Source organism: Acomys minous (assembly GCF_964271855.1).
Source record: "Acomys minous genome assembly, chromosome: 6".
NCBI lineage: Eukaryota > Metazoa > Chordata > Mammalia > Rodentia > Muridae > Acomys > Acomys minous.
In genome coordinates this window covers 2,206,663-2,228,901 of record NC_140487.1, presented here as the reverse complement: position 1 = coordinate 2,228,901, position 22,239 = coordinate 2,206,663, and the positions used below count along the sequence as shown (strand labels likewise).

Genomic DNA, 22,239 nt, shown 5'->3' with positions numbered 1-22,239 from the left:
ACAGACCACAGGTTGTAGAAAGATAAAAGCAAAACACTGCAGGCCTTGATGAAAGGCGTAGGCTATGGTGTTTGACCTGACACTGCTCATACTTTTTGCATAAAAAAATCCCCAAAACGTAACTGTAGATTGAATGTGGGTTCCTCTCAGAGTTGCTCCTCTAAGCTCTACATGGGAAATCTGCATTTTTTTTCATTCAAAAAACATTTTGAGGATCTTTTTAGATTTTTCTAATATTATTTCAACATACACTGCAGATGCTTAATTTTTTTTGAAAATATTTGCTTTGAAACTATAGATAAAACGTTCTAGTTATTAAGTCAACACAGGCGGAGCCCACATGAACTCACAGGGCCTGAAGCAGCAGGCTGAGGGCATTCAGGGGTCTGCATCAGAACCTCTGTGCTTATACTACGGCTTCCAGTTTCCTGGGTTTTATTGGATTTCTGAGTGTGTGAAACAGTCTAATTCTTGTATTTAATATTTGTAGAGAAGTTTTAATCCAGCCACATGGCTACTCTGGCAAGGGATCAAATCCAAAGACAGAGGTCTGTGTGGTCCTGCTGGAATACTGACATGCTATTAGTGAACGCCATTAATCCCTCTGGCTGGAATACAGACACACTTTAGTACACACCTTTAATCCCAAATTTTCTTGGGTTCTTTTCTTTCTGTTGGTTTGTCTTGTCCAACTTTGATGTTATGATTTTTGTTGTGTCTTATTATATATTTTATTTTTTAATATATTTTTTAAATGGATGAATGAAAACCTATCTACTAGAGTGAAAGTTAACAACTGAACTGTTATTTATACCTGCTGGGAGAGAGAAAAATAGTTTTCTTATGGATTGATACTGAGTATCTCAACCACTCCGGGGTAAGCCTCATGAGCAGGAGTGGTTGATCAAGACATAATGGGCTCCTCTGTTTTTGGTTTCGTTTTGTTTTGTGTGTGTGTGTGTGTGTGTGTGTGTGTGTGTGTGTGTGTGTGTGTGTGTTTGATTACAACTTGGTGTGGGTTTTTGTTTCTTTCTTGAGAAAGAAATCAAAGTTGAGTGGATAGGGAGGAGAAGATCTGGAAGGACTGGGAAAGGGCAAAATATGATCAAAATATATTTAAAATTTAAAAATGTTTTAAATAATGAAATATTAAAAACTTAAAAAAACATTCACATAACCAAGCAGATGTAGGAAAGAACTTGTCTTTTGCTCAAAGCCAGAATATTCAAAACAGCAAACAGTAACAGATGCACAGTTGTAGGCCAGTTCACTCTACAAGTGTATGCATTGTTCAAACACGAGAGTCTACCGAAACCGTATTATCCCCAACACAGCGAAACTTGTGTCTTGTCACTAGACTGACTTATTCTCCACCTGATACAAGCATAAGCACTCAGTACAACAACAGTATAAAGCCTGTGCATTATAAAAAATGTGTGAGCTGGAGATTAACACAAGCTGGAATATCTACTTGTGTGTGGTAGATTAGATAAGAGAAAATTTCACAGGAAAACTAAATTTTGTCTAATGAAAAAAAATCAAGGATGGCTTTTTAAAAATACTTTCCCTGTGAGATTTATTTACCCTTGAGTATCACTGACCACCTTTTCTTTTCTAACATTATGAATTCACTTGGCATCTTAGTTTTCAGATTAGACTTTTCCACCATTTCCTTCAGACCGCACCTTCCCCTTCTTCACTGGTCTCCCTGAGTTCACGGTGCTCATGGTTCCACTGGTGACATTTTCTCTTTCTGTTTTCTGCAGTTCCTGGTGGTGAATATGTCATTGTAAATATGTATTGCCCCAGTTGCCTCACTTGTGACTGAGCCTTTGGAGTCTAATCTCTAGCCAAATTTGACTCCTAAATTCATGAACCAAATCCAAATCATGGCTTGCTATTCAAAGTCAATTATTCCTCCATACTCCCCTTTTCATTGAAGACCACCACTGCTCATTCTTGCTTTTTCATTCCTTCTTTATATTTATTCAACAAATATTTACTGATTATTTTTAGGTATTAGTCACCACCTTAAGATGCAGAATGGTACATAATTGGTGCATAGTACCCTGAGAAAAATGCAACTTAAACAAATGTTTACTAATGTATGTTCCATAATTATTGTGCAAAACCTACTTAGAATAAGAACACTTTTAAAAAGGACTTACTGTCCTTCCAAGACCTATTTAACTATCATCTCTAGCAAGGAAGAATGTGTACTTTAAATAAATCCTTTTAAATGATTCCCAGGCTATAACCTATAACTTTAAAAACTATATGAATATACATATATATGTGTGTTAAAACCAGCCAAATACTTTATATATGTGTATATATGTGTATATATGCCAATAAATAAGTACATAATTACATGCCATTAAAAAGATCCATATGTAAAATTTGGTAGTTCTGTGATTAAAAGCACTTGCTGCTCTTGCAGCTGACCCAGGTTCAGATCAGAGGACCCAACTTCCACACAGTGAAAGCTCTGTGTATAGCTTCAGCTCCACGTATCCAATGCCTCAGGCCACCCAGGCACCTGCACTCCAGTCCATAATAAGCACATATGCTCTCTCGTGCAAACACACACTCACACACACTTAAACTATATCTTAATAAATAAAAATAAATAAAAAGATGTACATGTGGGTTTGGAATGCACACGTTCAGTACCACACCACTTGGTACCACAAAACTTGCAAGGCATAAAGACAACAAGAACACTAACTACAATGGTAGGTAACGTTTAGATGAGGGCCATAGTGTTCTATGCCTGAGCACATAGAGTTGTAGCAATCCTGAGCCAGGCATTTCTTCCCACACTTGTTTAAGGAAGACAAGATTGTAGATAATACCTCTATCACACTGCTATTTAATGAGGATGAGTAGATTTAAGGCCAAGCTACACAGTCACCTTCTGCTTTGCATTGTTCCCAGGGCAGGGAAGGACACATAGTAGACATCTGAAAGCTCATGAAAACTGGCTACATTCAGTACATACAAAGAAGGAAGTGGAGGAGACAGGAAAACAGGAAAGTAGGCACACCATTCTAACTTAAGAGCCGATGTGGAGGAAGGCTTAACAGGAGTCTCAATTCACTGGGGATAGATAAGAAAGGATATGTAAAAAGAGATCAATATATTTTTGATACTTTTATTGAAACGTGCGCGTGTGTGTGTGTGTGTGTGTGTGTGTGTGTGTGTGTGTGTGTGTGTGTATGTGTGGTTTTTTGTTTGTTTGTTTGTTTTGCATTTGTCTTTCACTAGTGACATGCTGCTTAGGACAGGTCTATGTCCTTATAGGTAAGGGCATCACAGAGGTTTACACTATCCACTAGGCATGTCATACTGAAAATAGTTCTATTTGGTGCTGTTCCTAAGATGAACTAAATGTTTGTTGGATACCTGTCACAGTTGCAATTAAAGTATTAATACTATTAGCCTGGAGCATTATCATCCAACAGATTTGATACCATCTGGGTATGTATAGATTTGATATCTGGTGTTTTCCAATGAATCAACAGAAACAAAAATACTTAGGTATTGAGAGTTTTAAATGGCTTTATTTTTCTCTATTGGGAGTTCAAGGATCCTCTGGCATTGGAAGAATTTTACTGATGGAAACAGATGTAAAGCAAACAGGAAGGACATAGAGAAAGTAGAGACAGTACACAGAAGAACCAATGTGAGATTCTTAAGTGTCTTCAGAGATATCGTTCTTTTAGCATTGTGTGTGTGTGTGTGTGTGTGTGTGTGTGTGTGTGTGTACACGTGCATACACACAGAAGTCAGTTTTCTTCTGAGTACCATTTTGATCAGCCATCTTGCTGGCACTAGAGATGATTTAAAGTGCAGGTATGAAACAATAAAATGTTGCTTTCAAAAGAGAATATTAAAGGAGTACTAAAGATCTTAAAACCATTGTTAATAATATCATAATTATAGATGATTTATTGTTATTATTTAATTTATAATAAACCATATTTAACTCTAATTTCAGGAAAAGGAATTAAATAAAAATTGAGAAGGTAAACATGAAGTAGCTGACCACCCATGAGAGTCAAAGCAGAGGGCAGTAAGTGAGGAGGAAGGTGAGAGCAGGGCTAAGGGAGAACCAGGGGATCGTAAGGCTTACATAATAAACATCCAAGAAAGGGAAAGGAACAGAGGGTATTGGACAAAAAGAACTGAGAAGAGTGAACAAAGTAAAAGCACATGAAAATTTCAATGTAGTGGTTTTGTTGAGATTACCTGACATTATATAAACACACGCAAATATCTTGTTAAGATCCCATTACCCTGTGAAAGGAACACATGCTTTTTTAAAATTTTAATTTATTATGATATATTCAGATTACATCCAGACTGTTATCCCCTCACTGATCCCTTCCCATTCCCACCCTCCCTCCTTCTTCTGCCCTAGTCCCCTCCCCTAGACCTCAGACAGGAGGAGAGACCTCCTCCCCACCATATGACCATAGCCTATCAGGTCTCATCCGGAGGGCCTGCTTCTGCTTCCTGTGTGTGCCACCAGGCCTACGCACCAAGAGGAAGTGGTCAAATTGGGGCACCACATCTTAAATGATTCAGGAGACTTTGCCACCCTACATTCCCCTCCCCACCAAAAACATTGCACAGTGTGTTCTATTTGAAACCTGATATTCAGAACATGGTAGAATACCTATTCATGCTAAAATAAAATTATTTCTAGCCTTGATCTTGGCAACTTATTGTTAAGAATAACACATAAAGGATAATAGGAGGCATTTTTATATATTTATATCTTCAGGAAAAGTAAATAAACCTTCCGATTTCATTCCCCCCCTCAAAAACAAAACAAAACAAAACAACAACAACAACAACAACAAAAAACACTGATTGGTGTGATTTAGAAACAGAGAAGAAGATTTCTAGTAGTCCCTACAATGGCCTAAAGGAAGACCCAGCTGTGCGCTCAGCTGAGGGGTGTAGTTAGCCAGTCATGGTAGAGAGATTATCAAAGGACATAAACTTGTCAACCAGCTATTCATCTGGGAAAGTTTGACGTTAATTAATTCATAGGAAAAAATCATTGCCAAGCGTGGTGGCGCACGCCTTTAATCCCAGCCCGCGGGAAGCAGAGGCAGGTTGATCTCTGTGGGTTCCAGGCCAGCCTGGTCTACAAAGCAAGTCCAGAACAGCCAGGGCTACACAGAGAAACCCTGTCTTGAAAAACAAAACAAAGCAAAAATTTTTTTAAAAAGATCATTAATAAATGAAAAAAATAAGCTTTTAAACGGATGGTTACTGTCTACAGGGAAATACAAGTTTTCAGTAAATCAGATTAAATAAAATATACTTGGGATGACATTTTTAAAAAGAAATTATATGACCAAGATGACATAAGGGTACTTGGATTTATGTCAAATAAAGGCAGACTGGTGAAGGAGAGAACCACATATTGCACATGAAAGTTAATAAAACTGACAACACAGAAAAACACAAGGCAGACAGTAAAATAAGTTTTTATTTAGAAACAGGTCATAAAATGCATTAAGAAAGCCATTTGTTTAAAAAGCTGGTATGTGTGTTCTCTCTGCAACTGGAAATAGATGCATGTAGAAATACAGACATATCTGTATTTGGAACACACATACTATGGGCTGGCATTTTCCAAATATGAATAATTAAAATAATTAACTTGAAATCATCTCTGTAACATTTTCATGAACATTTTTAACAGATTTGGTTAAAATAATATTATAAAAAGCCAAGTAGAAGAAGAAGATATAAGAAATAAAGTTTAGAAGGTTATAATGACATGTCAAGTACAAATAAATACTGGAAAAATTGGAGCAAAAGATACAGTTCACATATAACCAAGTTACTGTTGAGAGGCAAGTTTATAAAGCTCAAAAAATAGAGGAAGAAGCTATAATGTTGGAAATATAGACAAAATAAGACAGAAGAAATGTAAAAATGATGAAGACCTACACTACTAAATATAAAAAGTAAAATAAGTTATATGAAAAGACAACAAAGAAAATAAGGATATCAGGAAAGAGATTTTCTTCCTGAAGACTACTCGAATGGAAAGAATTAAAGTTAATAAATAATAAATGAGAGGGACTGAAGTTACATATAAGCTTGTCTGGTTTATAAGTTGAAAAAAAATTCCCAGTAAAATTCAAGTTTGAAATTTTAAAAAGGACCTTTCTAGCAAAAATAAAACTACCAATTTATTTTCCATATTTAGGGGCTAGAATAACTTGACATATCTGTAATCATTCTGAAAACATATCATATATAAATTATTTTATTTTAAGAAAGATTTGCCAGAGTAGCCATGAATCCTGCTGGATATTACAGCAAGCTTGAAAAATCAAGAAAGAGTCTGATGCCTCTGTTTCCTAAAGCCTCTGAAAAGTGTCAGAGTATGTGAGCAAATGTAATGGCAGAACTGGACACAGATACCAAATGTAGTTTAAACTGATATATTAATATGAACCAGTGAACACACTTGTAATAACCAGGATACAATCCCCCATGTCTCAATGAAAATTTAACTTGTATTTGGGTGACAAAGCACATAAGTAAACTGTCTGGGGAAAAAAAAGAGGTACATTGGCAAAGTCCAGACCTTAGATAAAATGTACTAAGAAGATGGGTTATAAAGATTTTTCATGGGTTTAAGAGAAATCTTGTTTGAGCCCCATTTCTTCACGGCAGATTTTTAGTAAAGCTAGAATGAATGTCATAAATATAAAATCCAACCATTTAGAAATGAGTTATTCTGTTCCAAACATCTGGTTAAAACCACAACTAAGACCATTGAGAAATACAATACAAGGAAAATGGTGCAAACTAAATGTAGTTCAATTTTTAAAAGTATCCCCTTATAATAGTCTATATTTCTTTGGTGTTTGTTGTTTCTGAATCTGAGTCACCTTTTCTTGCTTTTGCTTAATTGGGCAAAGAGATCATAGATCTTATTTATTACCCCGAAGGACCAGATGTTATAGTCATTTATTCTTTGTATTATTTTCTTTGCTTTTATTTCATTTTCATTTAGTTCTAGGAAATATTCCCTTTCTTTTTTATTTGTCCCATTCAGTGTTCAGTAATGGAATCTTTATATCCAGGAGTTTATACATTTACAAATTGGTACAGCCACTCTAGAAAAGATTATGGAGAATTCTCTAAAGTCTAAAAATGACTAAAGGCATTAAAATTAAAATCTGTCATATAACCCAGATATACCATTCTTGGCATAGCCCCCAATGGACCAAACATCGTATCACACAGAAACTTGACTGACAATGTGAATAGTCGTCCTCTTCACAATAGCTAGGAAATGGAGATGGTTTTAATGCTCTTCAACAGACAGATGGATAATAAAGACGTTACAGACATACTATTTAGCTGTAAACAAAATGAGTCATGAATTTTACAGATAAATGGATGGACCTAAAAAGATTATACTGAATGAGGTAGCCAAGACACAGAAAGATCAACACCACCCACACGATTTCTCTAATCTGTGGTTTCTAAGCGCGAAATATTTAAATATAACTATTGTTGTTACTCCTCATCAAAGAAGTCTGTCTTTGTGGCAAATGGAGACTATCACAGAACACCACAACTGCACACAATGCAGAGATAACAGATCGTGGAGAGCCATCTCCAATAGGTAGATCCAAACACGTCTCGGATCCTGAATATATGCATCACAAAACATCAAGGAAGAGGAGGCAAAAAACTATAAGCACCAGAATACTAGAATTCTTCTGTAAAGAGTACTTCACAGAAATGGCTGCATAAGCAAGAGTGGCATAATGGCACCATCAATGTTTATTTTGACACAGAAGGGAAAATATTTCACAGGGTTCCACACGTAGACAAAGACCTATAGCATCTAGTGAGACCTGAGAGAATTAGCCTCTCACAGGGAAGGGCACTCCTTGTTGGTTGTCCAGTGAAGAAGGTTCAGCCCTGAAACTATCAACAAAATTGGACTCAGCAGGTTGCAGTCACACACACACACACACACACACACACACACACACACACACACACACACTCACACACCTCTAAAACAATAATAATCAATGAACAAGAGTGTATCTATTTGAGCGCACAAGAGGCACATAGGAGGCTCAAGGAAGGGTTGCTGCAAAAGGCTAGAGAGACGAAGGGGAGAAAAGAATGATGCAAGTGGATTTCAAGTAAAATGTTTAAATTCGTGTTCATAGGCCTGTGTTCCCGTGTATAGCCCCCCACGCACACTCATGTAAAGCAACCATAATTAAAGTAGGTGGATCCTACTTTTATGACAAAAAGTCCAAAAAGTAAGGACTTTCTGGGAGTGAAAGTTTGTCAGTGGAAGAGAAATAAGGAAAGGTAATGGAGGTGAAACCCACTAAAATACACACACACACACACACACACACACACAAATTATATGTATAAAACTGTCTAATGATAAATTAAATACATACATAAAATGGATAAATCACTGGGAATACAGAAATGTATTGTTGGCTTTTTAAAGTTATTAAGTAAATTTCATAAGTCATATCAGCTACCATATGTAGCCATTTTTTCTGTTAGACATCCGTGGTTCTATGCAGCCTTCTGAAATCACTCATCAAACTGCCATCTCTTAAAAACCATTAAAATGCATTTTTTTTACTTTTTCTCTTCTATTCCATCATCCACATGGAAATTAGGACAAGATATAAAAAAACCTCAACCCACATATCAGGATGCATAACTGTAACGCCAGTACCTAGGAAGCAGAGGGAAAAGGTTCCTCATCAAACTAGGAAACACCAGAACATCCTGTCTCAAGACAAGAACAAAAAAATACTGAAACATTATTTTGCTTTTACACTTTCCTCGTGGAAAAGTGCTACACGTCCCAATTGATTATGAAAAAAATATTAGAAATGTATTTTTTTCTTTTTGCCTCCACTTATTTATTTATTTAATCACTTTACACCCAAATCCCAGCCCCCTCCCTCGTCTCCTCCCAGTCCCACCCCCACACGTCCCTCTCCCGCCCCTTACAATCCACCCTGGTATCTCAAGTCACAACAAGACTAAGCATATCTTCTCCCACCAAGAAGAGGACGAGGCAGCCCAGATGGGGGAAAATAACCCAGTGGTCCATAACAGATTCAGAGACAGCTCCTACTCCTATGATTAGTGGACCCACATGAGGACCAGGCTGTACATTGCTGCATAGGGGGCGTCTAGGTTCTATTCATGCACGCTCTTTGGTTGGCGGTTCAGTCTCTGTGAGGCGCCATGGGCTCGGGTTAGATTACTCCGTAGGTCTTCTTGTGGTGTGCTTGACCCCTCTGACTCCCTCTATCGTTCCTCCCACTCTTCCACAGCACTGCCTGAGCTCGGGCCTTGGCTTGGCCTTGAGTCTCTGCATCTCTCTCCATCAGCTGCCAGATGAAGCCTCTCAGAAGACAGTTATGCTAGGCTCCTGTCTGCAAGCATAGGAGAATATCATTAATGGTGCCAGTGGTTGCCCTCTCCCTGGGAGTGGGTCTCAAGCTGGGCCAGTCACTCACTGGTTTGCCATTCTCCCAACCTCAGTTCCATCTTTGCCCCTGTACTTCTTGTAGACAAGACACATTTTGGGCAGAAGGTTTTATGTGTGGGTTGGTGTCCCCATCTCTCTGCCGGGAGTCCTACCTGGCTACAGGAAGTGTCGACGTTATGCTCCTTAACCCTTGTTGCTTGAAGTCTCAGTTAGGGTCACTCTCCTAGACTCCCAGGAGCTTCTCCTGGCCCAGAGATCCCCCAAAAGGATTTCTGTTTTCTCCCCCAGGTCTTCTCCTCACTCCCCTCCTCATCTCTGCACCCACCTGATCCCCCCTCCTGTTATCCTACCCACGCCATCTCACTTGCTCAACTGTGTTCATTGCAGCCTTACTCGTAATAGCCAGAAACTGGAACCAACCTAGAGGACCCTCGACTGAAGAATGGATAAAGAAAATGTGGTACATTTACTATTTTAAAAAAGGAAACCATACAGTTTGCAGGCAAATGGATGGAACTAAAAAAGATCATCCTGAGTAAAATAACCCTGACCCAGAAAGACAATTGTGGTATTTACTCACTTGCAAGCTAATACTAGCCATGTAGTACAGGATAACCACACTACAATCCACTGACCCAAGAAGCCAAGAAGAGCCCAAGGGAAGATGCTTGAGTCTCAGTCAGAAGAGGAAGTACCATAGACATTCAAAGTAGATGGATGGAGGGAATATGAGAAATTTATAACAATGCCTCAAACTCTTGAAAATTTTGCCCCAACTACCTTATGAGCATTATTAAAAATATTATCTCCTTCAGGGTTGTTTGTTTACTTAACTTTTACATATATATTACTATAGGTATTTATGCATGCTTTTTGTGATCATTTCTTTTGTAATTTTTACCTGGAGAAAGATAATTTAATTATTATTTGTCAAAATACCATTTCTTCAAGAATGATTTTTAAAGGACTTCCCAATAAATAAGTTCCCTGATCATTTAATTCATAAGTAGTCTCTCTCCCTTCTCACCTCATTCATTTCCTTTGAATCATTTGTGTGGAATTTCATTATGTTTTAATGTTATAATTAACTACCTTATTAGATTTTTAATCTTCTTTAAGTTAGAGATAATGTCTAATATGTGCCTTAAATATACCTTATGCATTAGATTCATATTGCATTACTTAACCTAGCATTACATGAAGCACGTGCTAATGATATTTTTAATGTACAATTGCAAGATAATGCAATCTAATTCTCAACATTTGGAAATAAGAGCAAAATGCAATAAAGTAAATATGCACCTTCACCTTTTGTGCATTTTCGAGAGCTATATAAAGTACATTAATACTCTAAAATCCATTTTGGTACACTTTCTCTTCAATACAAATGATTTCTTTGTTTGAATCTCTAGTTAACCTCATTCAAAAATGGAAAATATAGTATGTAATGACAAGATCTCTTAGTACTTTTGGTGTATCAGGTAATTCTCAAACATTTTTTCTAGTTGCACGTATTGAAAATGGTTATATACATTACAGTTTGGGTTTATCTTTAAATGTGAAAATGTATCTTGCTTCTTAATGCCATTATAATTTTGTACCTTCCGAAAGGAAACTCACTCTATATAACTTAAAAACCACTTTGACTTGAGCACCTTGAAACTCTCTATCTTCAAATTAATATCTGGAGTTCAAAGGAGGTACAGCTTTATATCTGTCATAGGCAACTGGCTAAATGTATATCCCTGAGTTTCTATTCCGGTATTTATGAAATTAGGCAGATAATACCTTACTTCAAATGAGTTTCCTGAAGCTGAATGGCTTACTCTACGTAAAAAGTGTAGACAAAAGCAGTCACAATAGACCGAGTGATCATCAGTTGCTACTGTGTCCTCTTCTTACACACTGTCTTATCCCAACACGGTGGCTGCTTCTTTGCTCTGTGAGTGGCAGGGCTCTGGCTGTGCATCCTAGACTGGTCCCTACTCTATCATCCTCCAGCGTCCATCGTCTAAGTGCTCAAGTGATAGATGTGTGCCAGAGCATCTAGCTGCAAAAATCAAAACAAATATTAACTTCTGTTCTTGTGTAAATAAGATAAAAATTTCCTATGAAAAAAACAGTTACTTTTGAAATCTCAAATATTCAATTCATTTACAGAAAATTTTCTAGAAAATAAATAGCTGTGAAGCATCCATCATTATTGCTTTCTTATAATTGTGCACTTGATGGGTCTTCTGTGCTATATGCCTTTTTATTATAATTATTTTTTATGAATGGTGGATCTTCTCATGTCAAGAACCTGATTTAGAAAATTCTTCATAGATATGCTGAAGATACACTTTTTAAAATTTTTATTCTATTTTTTACATTTTAATTTTTTTACTTTCACATAAACATTTATATTATTACACATATATACAAAAACTACATGTAGCAAGAAGGACAATGAAACAGTTAGGAATTATATAAATATTACATTCACAGGGTTTTGCATATTTGCATTTGGCAACCTTGGAGAAAACATCTTTCCTATCATGGTCCATCTAAACTTCTGAATGTAAATCAATATCTATCATATCTCATCTCTATCAATTGAAAACATCTATCTAGACCTAAAAATACCATAACTCCTAAACAACTAAGCTTAACTGTAAGACGAAACTATCTGGTCTTCAACCCTATCAGAGACTTGAGAAGGAATAAAGTTAATTGTCTGAGTAACATGAATTCCAAGTTAGCAGTTTTCTTTTTTTTTTTTTCTTTTTTTTTCTTTTTTGAGGTTTGTCAGATTATCCAATTTATTCCTTTTGTTTCACATGTAAAGAATTCAAGACCAAAGAAAAGAACATTCCCAAAATAAAACATTAATATGATACTAGAATTAGAGCCTAAATTTGCCTTGATCACTAAGTTTCATGGGGTCCTGGTACCCAGATTTCACATTACTTTGCCATCAGATTTCTTAAATTTTTTTTCCTGTATTAATTTGTGAGAAAATGACACAGACAGTTCGCTGCCTGGACAGTCACCTAAAACTCTCTGTAACACTGTTGGAGCATCCTCCTCAGCCTTCTGGCCATTATATCTGGCAGACATATTTGTGAAGCAGGATGCAAAATAAGTTCAATTTTGATACATTGTATAGAATTCAAATTCAAGATTATTTTTTCACATTAAATATATTTTTACCCTAATAGGAGGTAGTGTATCTACACTATACTCAATTATAATACAAGGTTTGCTTCCAAAGCCTTCACGGTGATATTTCATGCTGTTTAGGATAATTAAGTAATACGAGTTCATTGTTAGTTGATCAAATCACAGTATTGTCAGTTACTAGTCTATTTTCATCTCAAGAATATACACCCTAGGTTTAACAGGTAGATGGGATTCTAAAGATAGATAAGGTAAAATAGTTAGATAAGGTCTTCAGAAACCTCAGAGACCTACAGAATATGGCATTTAAAGATGTTTTTATGATTTTAAGGATAATTTGACAATAAGATAGGTTACCTCCTGGCAACACCCACCCAGCCAACCTCAGAGAAGATGATGAGCATCAAAGAACCTCTTTATGGAGATGGCTACAAATGTGACAAACCAGCCACTGGACAAAATGTCCTGGTTTCTGCTACAGACAGGATTTTGTCTAAATGTGGGCAACTTTGGACACAGGCAGAGTCAACAGCCAAACTCTGCCAAGATAGGATAAGCAAGCCCTTTTCATTTTAATTATATAAAAACACTTCTCTAAAATATCTTTATAAAATACAAAATACATAAAATATACATATAAAATGTAGAATGTTTAAATATCTGTTACAGCAATTTCTATAAGATATTTCATGTGTTTGAACTAAGTGTTGTGAAAAATGAATTTATCATGTGAATAAATCATGCCAAGTGGAATTCTCTGTTTGGCCTGGACCATAATATTTCTTTTTAAAAAATTTTTTTCTTAATTTATTCTTGTTACATCTCAATGGTTGTCCCATTCCTTGTATCCTCCCATTCTTCTCTCCCTCCCATTTTCCCCTTACTCCCCTCCCCTATGACTGTTCCTGAGGGGGATTACCTCCCCCTGTATATGCTCATAGGGTATCAAGTCTCTTCTTGGTAGCCTGCTATCCTTCCTCTGAGTGCCACCAGGTCTCCCCCTCCAGGAAATTGGGACAGAGGGAAGGGAAGGACATCCTACTGGGACTCTAGATGAGAGAAGCATGGGAGAATAGCAAAGTAGAAGGATCCAGAGGGTCTTAGAAACCTACAAGTAGAACATTAAGATAGGCAGATTTGGGCCCAGGGGTCCTGCTCAAACTAAGGTACCAGCCAAGGACAATACAGGTGGTAAACTTTAAACCCCTACCCAGATCTAGCCAATGGGCAGAACATTCTCCACAGTTGAGTAGAGAATGGGGTATGACTTTCACACGAACTCTGGTGCCTCATATTTGACTATAATATTCCTTTATCTCTAAGCCACAGCATGAACTTTAATATGCCCTGTCTAGCCAAGTTATCAGACTCATTCACTGAACTCCTAGAGGTAAGGCCAACCATACAGATCACTTGTGAAACATGTGACTATATTGCATTCAAGTCATGAGCCTTTTGTCCTAAGGTCCCCAGAGACTAATTAGGTAATGATGATTCTATCAGCATCAAACAAATAACTATGAATACATCAAAGATGAAATGAGATGTCTTTTGAATTGCCAGTGGCAGAGCAGGTGTTCTTAACTTCCCATCAGGCCCCAAAAGAAGTTATGGAGAGTCCTCTCTCACTCAAAACTCATGATGCTCATTTGAAACTGGTGTGTTCTTACAGCTGAAGATGCCTACAAACGTGAGTCACCCCTTCCTCAGCTTCCTGGGTACAATTACAGGCGGTACCTTCACACTCGGAGTTTACTCACTTCTGCGAGTTTTATTTATTATCCTATTTTTAAATTTCATATCCTATTTTTTCACATGTCTATATGTGATAATTCCTCAAATATTTTACAGGTTGTCAAAATGACTGAAAGTTATCATATACAACATGTAATAAACTTTTAAAGAATTAAAATTATACCACAACAACAACAACAATACCAACCAGTCGGTGTTCATATAATAGAGAACTAGAGTGTTTTTGGATTAAACAGAACTTTTCCATAGCATTTTTGATAGATTATGATGAAATGGAAAGTTGCATGTGTATAATCAGTGACTGTGTGAGACATAATAGCTTGAATTTTACATATGAAACTAAAAATACAAAGATGATGCTGGAGAATAGATGAACAAGCAAGTGAAGGAAGGACGTAAGGGAGAAGCCTGGGACAAGATGTGCAGAGCATAGCAAAGCTCAGGAAGCTAATTTTCAAGGAGGATGGTTAATTAAGGTTAGGTTATACATGATTTTAGAACTATTTTGGTTTTATCTGACTTTTTCTTTTTCTTCCAGTGTTCTTTATTTTCATTTACATTATTTTCTAGGACACTACAGTTGATAATTTTGTTTAAAATTCTTTTAAACTATCACAGGGATAGATAATATCTGCTTGTTTGGCAAATCATAGAACAGATGCAAAAAGACACCAAAAATAAATAAATAAATAAATAAATAAATAAATAAATAAATAAATAAAAAGCCGATCTTGAGCTTTCAGTTGGTGAAAAAAAGAGGCCTCTTATTTCCAGAAAAAAAGTCACGGGGATGATTAATGTGTAATCTACAACTCAAAGTGAAGGCATGAAAGTGGTGAGAATAAAAATTATGATCTCCAAATCAGGGAAACACTTTAAAACAGCACAAACACAAGGGACACAAATGACAGAGTTAGGATCAGACACACCACTGGAGCAAAGCGGGTGTAATTCATCTTTTTGATGGAATCATGGGATAATTAATCTAATCCATATGAATATAAGAGAGTGAGGACAATTGCAGAGTGGTCCCGTGCCAAGTTAGACTGCTAGCCAAGTGGCCCCTGATGGATGTGAAGAAGTGAATAAGAAACAAACAGATTTTTCAGGCTATGGGATTATCTTTGTAGCCTAAGCTGAAAGCTAGGTAGAATCCAACATGACCTGGCTGAAATTATACAGCTTTGCAAATTAGGACATCCAATAAATAATTAAGACTCTCTGCCTTGTTACACAAATAATTGTTTACCAATCCATTGATTATTAGAAATTATCAGTTACATTAAAATCCACTGTAATTCTTATATGACCCCATATTCTTATTTGTTCAAAATATTAAAGTATTATATATAATTATAACTGTTCTTAAATTGGTATAATTATCATCAGTAATTCCATTCATTTAAATACTAATTTATTCTCCGTGATTTTGACAATTTAGATTATTAAATAAAAATATTACTAGCATTTTGTTACTATTGTTTAACTTTTATAGTTTTGTTCTTACATTTAATTATTTGCTTGTATAGATGCAAATTTCCAAATATTTTATTCTTTCCAGAATAAGTGTGAATTTGAATTCTTTTGGATGAATTATATGTTGAATATCACATTTTAAATACTTCACCTAAAATTTGGTGGAGTCTATGAAAAACAACTAGATTTCTATAATAAATAAACCAAAAATGCCTCCTCAAATTTCAGAATACCAAATAAAGTAATAATGTCATGACAACAAATATCAGGAACATAGAGCTGAAAACCAAGCATGGCTGCATCTCAAAAATTCCAAAACTCAAACTTTGAGGGTTTTCTCATCCAATGTCCCTGAAATAAACTCTTCTGGTGTCAGGCACACAAGTTACAAAATCATACTGCTTTGTCTCAGGTTATTGAATCACAGACAGAGCACTTTGTATCCATGAAATGAAAGGACTCATGAGAATAGACGCAGGTTTAAATAACTTCAATTTCCAAAGTGAGGCCAGCAGTCTAAACTGCCTTATTGTTTTGTATTTTTTCAGACATACACCTATATCATAAACATTCAAAGGATGGCTCAGGGTTGCCAGTGAGGCCACAGTTACAAAAGGCACTTCTCTCACAAGAGAGGAAAGAAAAAGTGTGTCCATGTTTATAGAAGGTAAAGGTTGCTTAGAAAACTTTCCTCTCTTACAGAGAGAGTATCAAACATAATTGAGATTTTTAAGAAAGGTTATAAGCAAAAGACTTTACATACAGTTTTGCTATAAGACAAGAAAAAAATAAGTATTTTGCTTCTACAGTAAATGTTCTATTTTTGTCTTTATTTTTTTAATCAAACATAAATGTCAAGATTTCTTGATTGCTATATTCAATCTAATTTTTAAAAACCACGAGCTTCTGGAAAACTATGTATATAGAAAAAAACATGGATTTCTGTAAAGAGATGGGCCAAAAGGACAAAGTAAGAAAGACACACAAAGAAAACATAAGCTCTTGCCTTGGAAAATGATCAGCCAAAGGAAGTCAACTGCTCTTCTCCTGTGGTGATGCCAAGGAGACACTGACACACGGGGGGGGGGGGGGGGGGGGGGGGGGGGGGAGTCCCAGCATGATCGCTGCCTCCCCTAGGGCAGAGCCAGCGTCACTCTAGGAGGATGAGCTGAGGCAAGGTCAAAACCCTGAACAAAGATGGTAGTGAGTAACACGGAAAGAAGAAAAATTTAATCTCATATGGACTCATTCTTTTAAAAATGTTATGTAGGCTGGGTGTTGCCAGGAGTTAACCTGTCTCGTTGTCAAAGAATCTTTGAAATAATAGAAACATCTTTAAATGCCAGATTTTGTAGGTCTCTGAGGTTTTTTGAAAACCTTACCTAACTATTTTACTCTATCTATAGAATCACATCTATCTGTTAAACCTAGGATGTATATTTTTGTAGTAAAAATAGACTCATAATTGATGTGACCATGATTTGATCAACTAACAATTAGCTTGTGTTACTTAACGATCCTAAACCACCTGCAATAGAACATTCAAAGTATTGGAAGTAAACCTTGTATTATAATTGAGTTGTATGAGCACAATACCACAAAATAGAGCAGAAATATCTATAATGTGTGATGATTAATCTTAAATTTGAGTTCTATAATAACATATCAAAATTAATCTTATTTTGCATCAATATATAAAATATGTACTAATGAATTAAAAATAACCTTTTTGTGAGTAACAATTAAGGCTTTAAAAGATGATGAGCATCAATTAAACTCCTTATGGAGTTGACTTCAAACGTGGCAAACCAGCCACTGGGCAAAATGTCCTCATTTCTGCCACCGACAGAATTCTGCCTACAAATGGGTAAGCTTGAATGCAGGCAGAGTTGACAGCCAAACTCTGCCAAGACAGGGTAAGCAAAGTCCTCATCAGTTCCTGCCTCACAGATAACTGTCAGCTATTCTGGGCCAGAAGGCTGAAGATGATGAGCCAATGCTGTAGAGAGCTTTGGGTAACTGATCAGGCAGCTAACTGTGTCTCTCATTTTTTTCAGTTTGGAAGCTGCTAACCTGAACCTCTGGTTTACTCACATAATTAAGGTTTATTCCTTCTCAAGTCTCTGATGGGGTTGAAGACAAGATAGTTTAGATTTACAATTAAGCTCAGTTGTTTAGGGGGTAAGTTATTTTTAGGTGATAGGTGTTTTAAATTAATAGAGATGAGATATGATAGATATTGATGTACATTCAGAATTTTAGATGCACCATGATAGGAAAGATGTTTTCTTCAAGGTTGCCAAGTACAAATAACCAAAACTCTATGAATGTAACACTTATATAATTCCTGATTGCTTCATGGTTCTTTTTGTTGCTTGTAGTGTATTGTATTTGTATGTAAAAATTTATATGTATACAGTAACAATAAGTATTAATTATTTATTTTATAAAATATAAAAATGTTTTATTATATGGAAAGAAATGATTTTTATTATATAATGATCGATTGGTATTTATTGTTATGATCAATTATTATTGTGTGCACATGCACAACGTGTGGGAGGGCACATCTGGCATAGTGCACACATTGAGGTCAGAGGACAGCTTTATGGAGTCACTTCTCTTCTTCTAGGTTTAAATGGGCTTGGGGGAAAAAACTCAGGTCACCAGGGTTGCATGGCAAGCAACTCTACATACTGAGACATCCTCCCATCCCATAAACTCATCCTGTGATGCTCCTTACTCTCCATGGATATTTTTCTCTCGCACTAGTAGAAAACTTCTATGGTTCCTCTGTTTCCATCTTGCCAAAACTCCTCTTCAAGATTAATATTATACCATCTTCCCACGTTTAATAGAACCACGGTTAACAACTATGAGAACACCCAGAAAATCACTTCCAGGACTTCATAACTTTTGTATTAATAATACTCAGTGGAAATGAAGAAGTAACTATGAAACTAACTAACAGCAACGTAACAGCTTCTAATCTAAAGGCAGTTTACGTTTTCTCAGTAAGAACTCTGATTGTCCTCTGTCCTGCATGAGCATGAATGGTATGGTGGTTAATGTTGTCTGTCAATGTGAAAATATCTAGAACCACCTGGGAGACAACCTTCTGGCCATGGCTGCGGATAATCTCCATCACCTGGGAGACAATCTTCTAGGTTTGTCTGGGGATTGTCTCGACTCTGTTAGCCTTGGCCACACTTGTAAGGGATTATTTTAACTACAGTGATTGGGTTGACACAATGCACACAAAAGGCGGGACACACCAGTTCCAGGTCTTATATCCTGAACTGCATAAGACAGAGAGCTAGATGATCAGGGACATCTTCATGGCTGTGGCCATAATGGGGCCTAGAGTGACAATCGCCTGCTGCCTTGACACCCTGCTATGGTACTTCTGACTGCGAGCCAAAAGAAACCCATCCCGTAGGGGACGTAAACATGTTTTTGTTTTGATCCCAAGTGTGGGATATGAAACAGACTTGTGTGAGGGTGTGAGGTGTTTTTCTGCTGAAAACAGACTTGTGAGGGAACAGGTGATTTTTCTCCACTGGAAGAGAAACCGCCTCTTGTGGGGGCATAGTCTTTGCCAACTGATAAACATCCTAGTACAAATTCTGAGAAGATATTGATAGATGATAGATAGATAGATAGATAGATAGATAGATAGATAGATAGATAGATAGATAGATGAGCCTAAAACAAGAGGCAGGTTGTTTTTGTTTGTTTGTTTTGTCTTGGCTATTTATCACTCCACTTCATGATGCTCCCAGAGAGAACCACTCCAGTGAAGGCTTTGCAGCTCCAGCTTCTGCTGCAGGATTCAGCAGCTGTAGTTACAGTCACCTTTGATTGCCGATTTACCTTTTAACTCGTCTATTGTGATCTTGCTGTCCACACCAGTGGAATCACTCCAAGGAAATAAGTATAAAAATGTCTATCTCTTCTGTTCCTATTAACCTCTTTTTGCTCCTATATTGGGTAAGTGGGTTGGAAGGGAGGTATAAGCATTAAAGTACCCCAAATAAAGTAGGCTTGAAAAAATTCAAAGCCTGCACCACCCTCTCTTACATTGCTTTTCCTAGCTACCTTACCTCAGCAACCTGTTGGAAGATTAAATGAGAATATTGTTACCAGGAATGGGGTGTTGCTATGACAGACATGTTACTAGACTTTGGGAGTGGGTTTGGAGGACTGTGGAAGTTTGGGGAAGGGTGGCTTAGGAAAGCTCTAGAACACCACCTGCTGAATGCCTATATGCTATATTGCAAACATCACATAAATGCTATGAAGGATTAACTTGGTTCCCATGAAGGACAGTTGTTTTGTAATACTGTGAAGCTAATAATTAGAAAGCAGGGACAGGTAAAGAATCAGGAGCTCAAGAATTAAAGTGCAGTAACCACATAAAGACAGATCAACGTAAGGTGCCCTTCCATTCCTTTTGATGGAACATCTAAATCACACTGGTCATGTGCACAAGGCAGTACGTGGCAATCAGCTGATAATCTGGAAGAGTTAAGCAGTGATCTTGAGATAATATCAGATGCCAGTAATTTCCACAGGAAGCAGAAGCAGCAGAAACCATTCAGCGTCAACAAGACTCAAACCCAGTCCCAACTGCTGCCCTGATAGATAAGTTCCGATCAGGTGACACAGTCTGGTAGGGCCATAGTTCTGCCTGAAATCCCACAGAAATGGCTTAACAACTCAAACTAGAGAAAACGTCCTTCAAATTAGAACCAAAAATATCTCCATTGATTCTGCAAGTTGTCACACTTGTGCAAACACGTGATTGGAATGTCCGGAAGCCCACTTGGCAGGAATATAAACCATTATTTTAAACTGAACTTTTTTTCATTCTTATTTTTCTGCTGTGCAGGCTCAGGGAATGTGTAGTGACTCTGTTGCCTCTTCGACTGTCACACGCCTCTACCTAGCCGTGTATGTCCTGTTCTCTCTTTAAAATTCCCCTCAATAACTCTCCAGCCTTGGATAGAAGCATCTGTAATTGTGTCAACAGACACGATCAGTTTATGATCTGGGAAAGCCGGAGCAACAAGTAAGTAGCCACGTGAAATGTAACGCTAAAACGGAGAGCTGTGTCGTCAGTGCAAAGGTTGCTCTATTCTTCAGCAGCAGTACCTGAGTCCTGTGCCACCTTCCTGCCATTTTTAAAAGACATGGCTTAGCTTATATAAGGAGAATTGAAATGGTTTCCAAACCACATAATGTTTCTCTGTATTAGTTGTTATGTTAAGTATGACTTTAACTGAACGCCATGTTAGCATGAAGGTTTCTAATAATAACTAGTTGCTAATACTCTATCTGATTCAAAAACTGAAAATATCATTATTCTATTTAGTGGAAAGAAAGGAATAGAGAAAAATTGTATGAAATTATTATATTTCTGAAGTTGGATATTTTAGATTTTTTTTTTCAGTATTTTGTGAGACTTCAAGCAGCTGGGGAAAGTGCTTTTAGTCAGCCTCCTATTGTTACTTTTGAATGAGCCAATAAATAATGGAAACTTCTTGCACAGAAATGAAAGGAACCAGAAAAAAAAAAAAGCAAAGAGTATAATATGTAATAGCAAAGTAAGAGCACTGATAGGATTTACTATCAAAATATGCATTTCCTCAGAAAGAACATAGTTCTCGGTAGGTAGGCCCAATACAAGAAACAGGTTGCCTTTGGTAGATGTTTCTCAAAGACCAAAGACATTGTCAAGTAGTCCTGCCCTCCAGCTCTAGACACCATTGTGCCAGGATTAAACAATTCCGGGATTGATAATAGTTAGAAATGTGATCAGGATTGTAATACTACTTAACAAAATAAACACAGATTTATCATGTTGGACTATTAAGGGCCAATAAAATAGATCCATAAGTGACAAGTTTATAATGAGTTTAATTTTAACACTTTAAAATTATTTCTTTCCTAAATTGTTTGCTTAATTTTAGTATTGGCATAATGTTCTTGTGAACTGTATACAATTTATTCTTGCTCATTCAGATGCTAATTTCTCTACCCCACTGTCTGGTTACAATCTGGACATTGCATTGTGATGTTATTCCCTGTCTCAAGTTTTTGTAAACCCGCTACCACTTGTTCTGTGTATTGTCAGTAAAAGCCAACTAGCCAATGCTGAGCAACACAGAGAATAAGGAGGGACTTCCTGGTCCTGTGACAGGAAGAGAAAGAGCAGGAAGGACAGGGGAAATGCATGTGGAGAGGACTGGGGAATGCCAGGAGGGATGAGAGCAACCTAGGATATGAATTAAAACCTAGTGTAAAGTGGGGAA

At 36.8% G+C, this 22,239-nt stretch overlaps 1 protein-coding gene across 10 annotated transcripts in view; it reads right to left on the bottom strand.

Annotated features, from left to right (window-relative positions):
• The window catches only part of GRM8 (glutamate metabotropic receptor 8), an 855,522-nt gene that overhangs the window by 94,694 nt on the left and 738,589 nt on the right, over window positions 1–22,239 (bottom strand). The window lies entirely within an intron of this gene.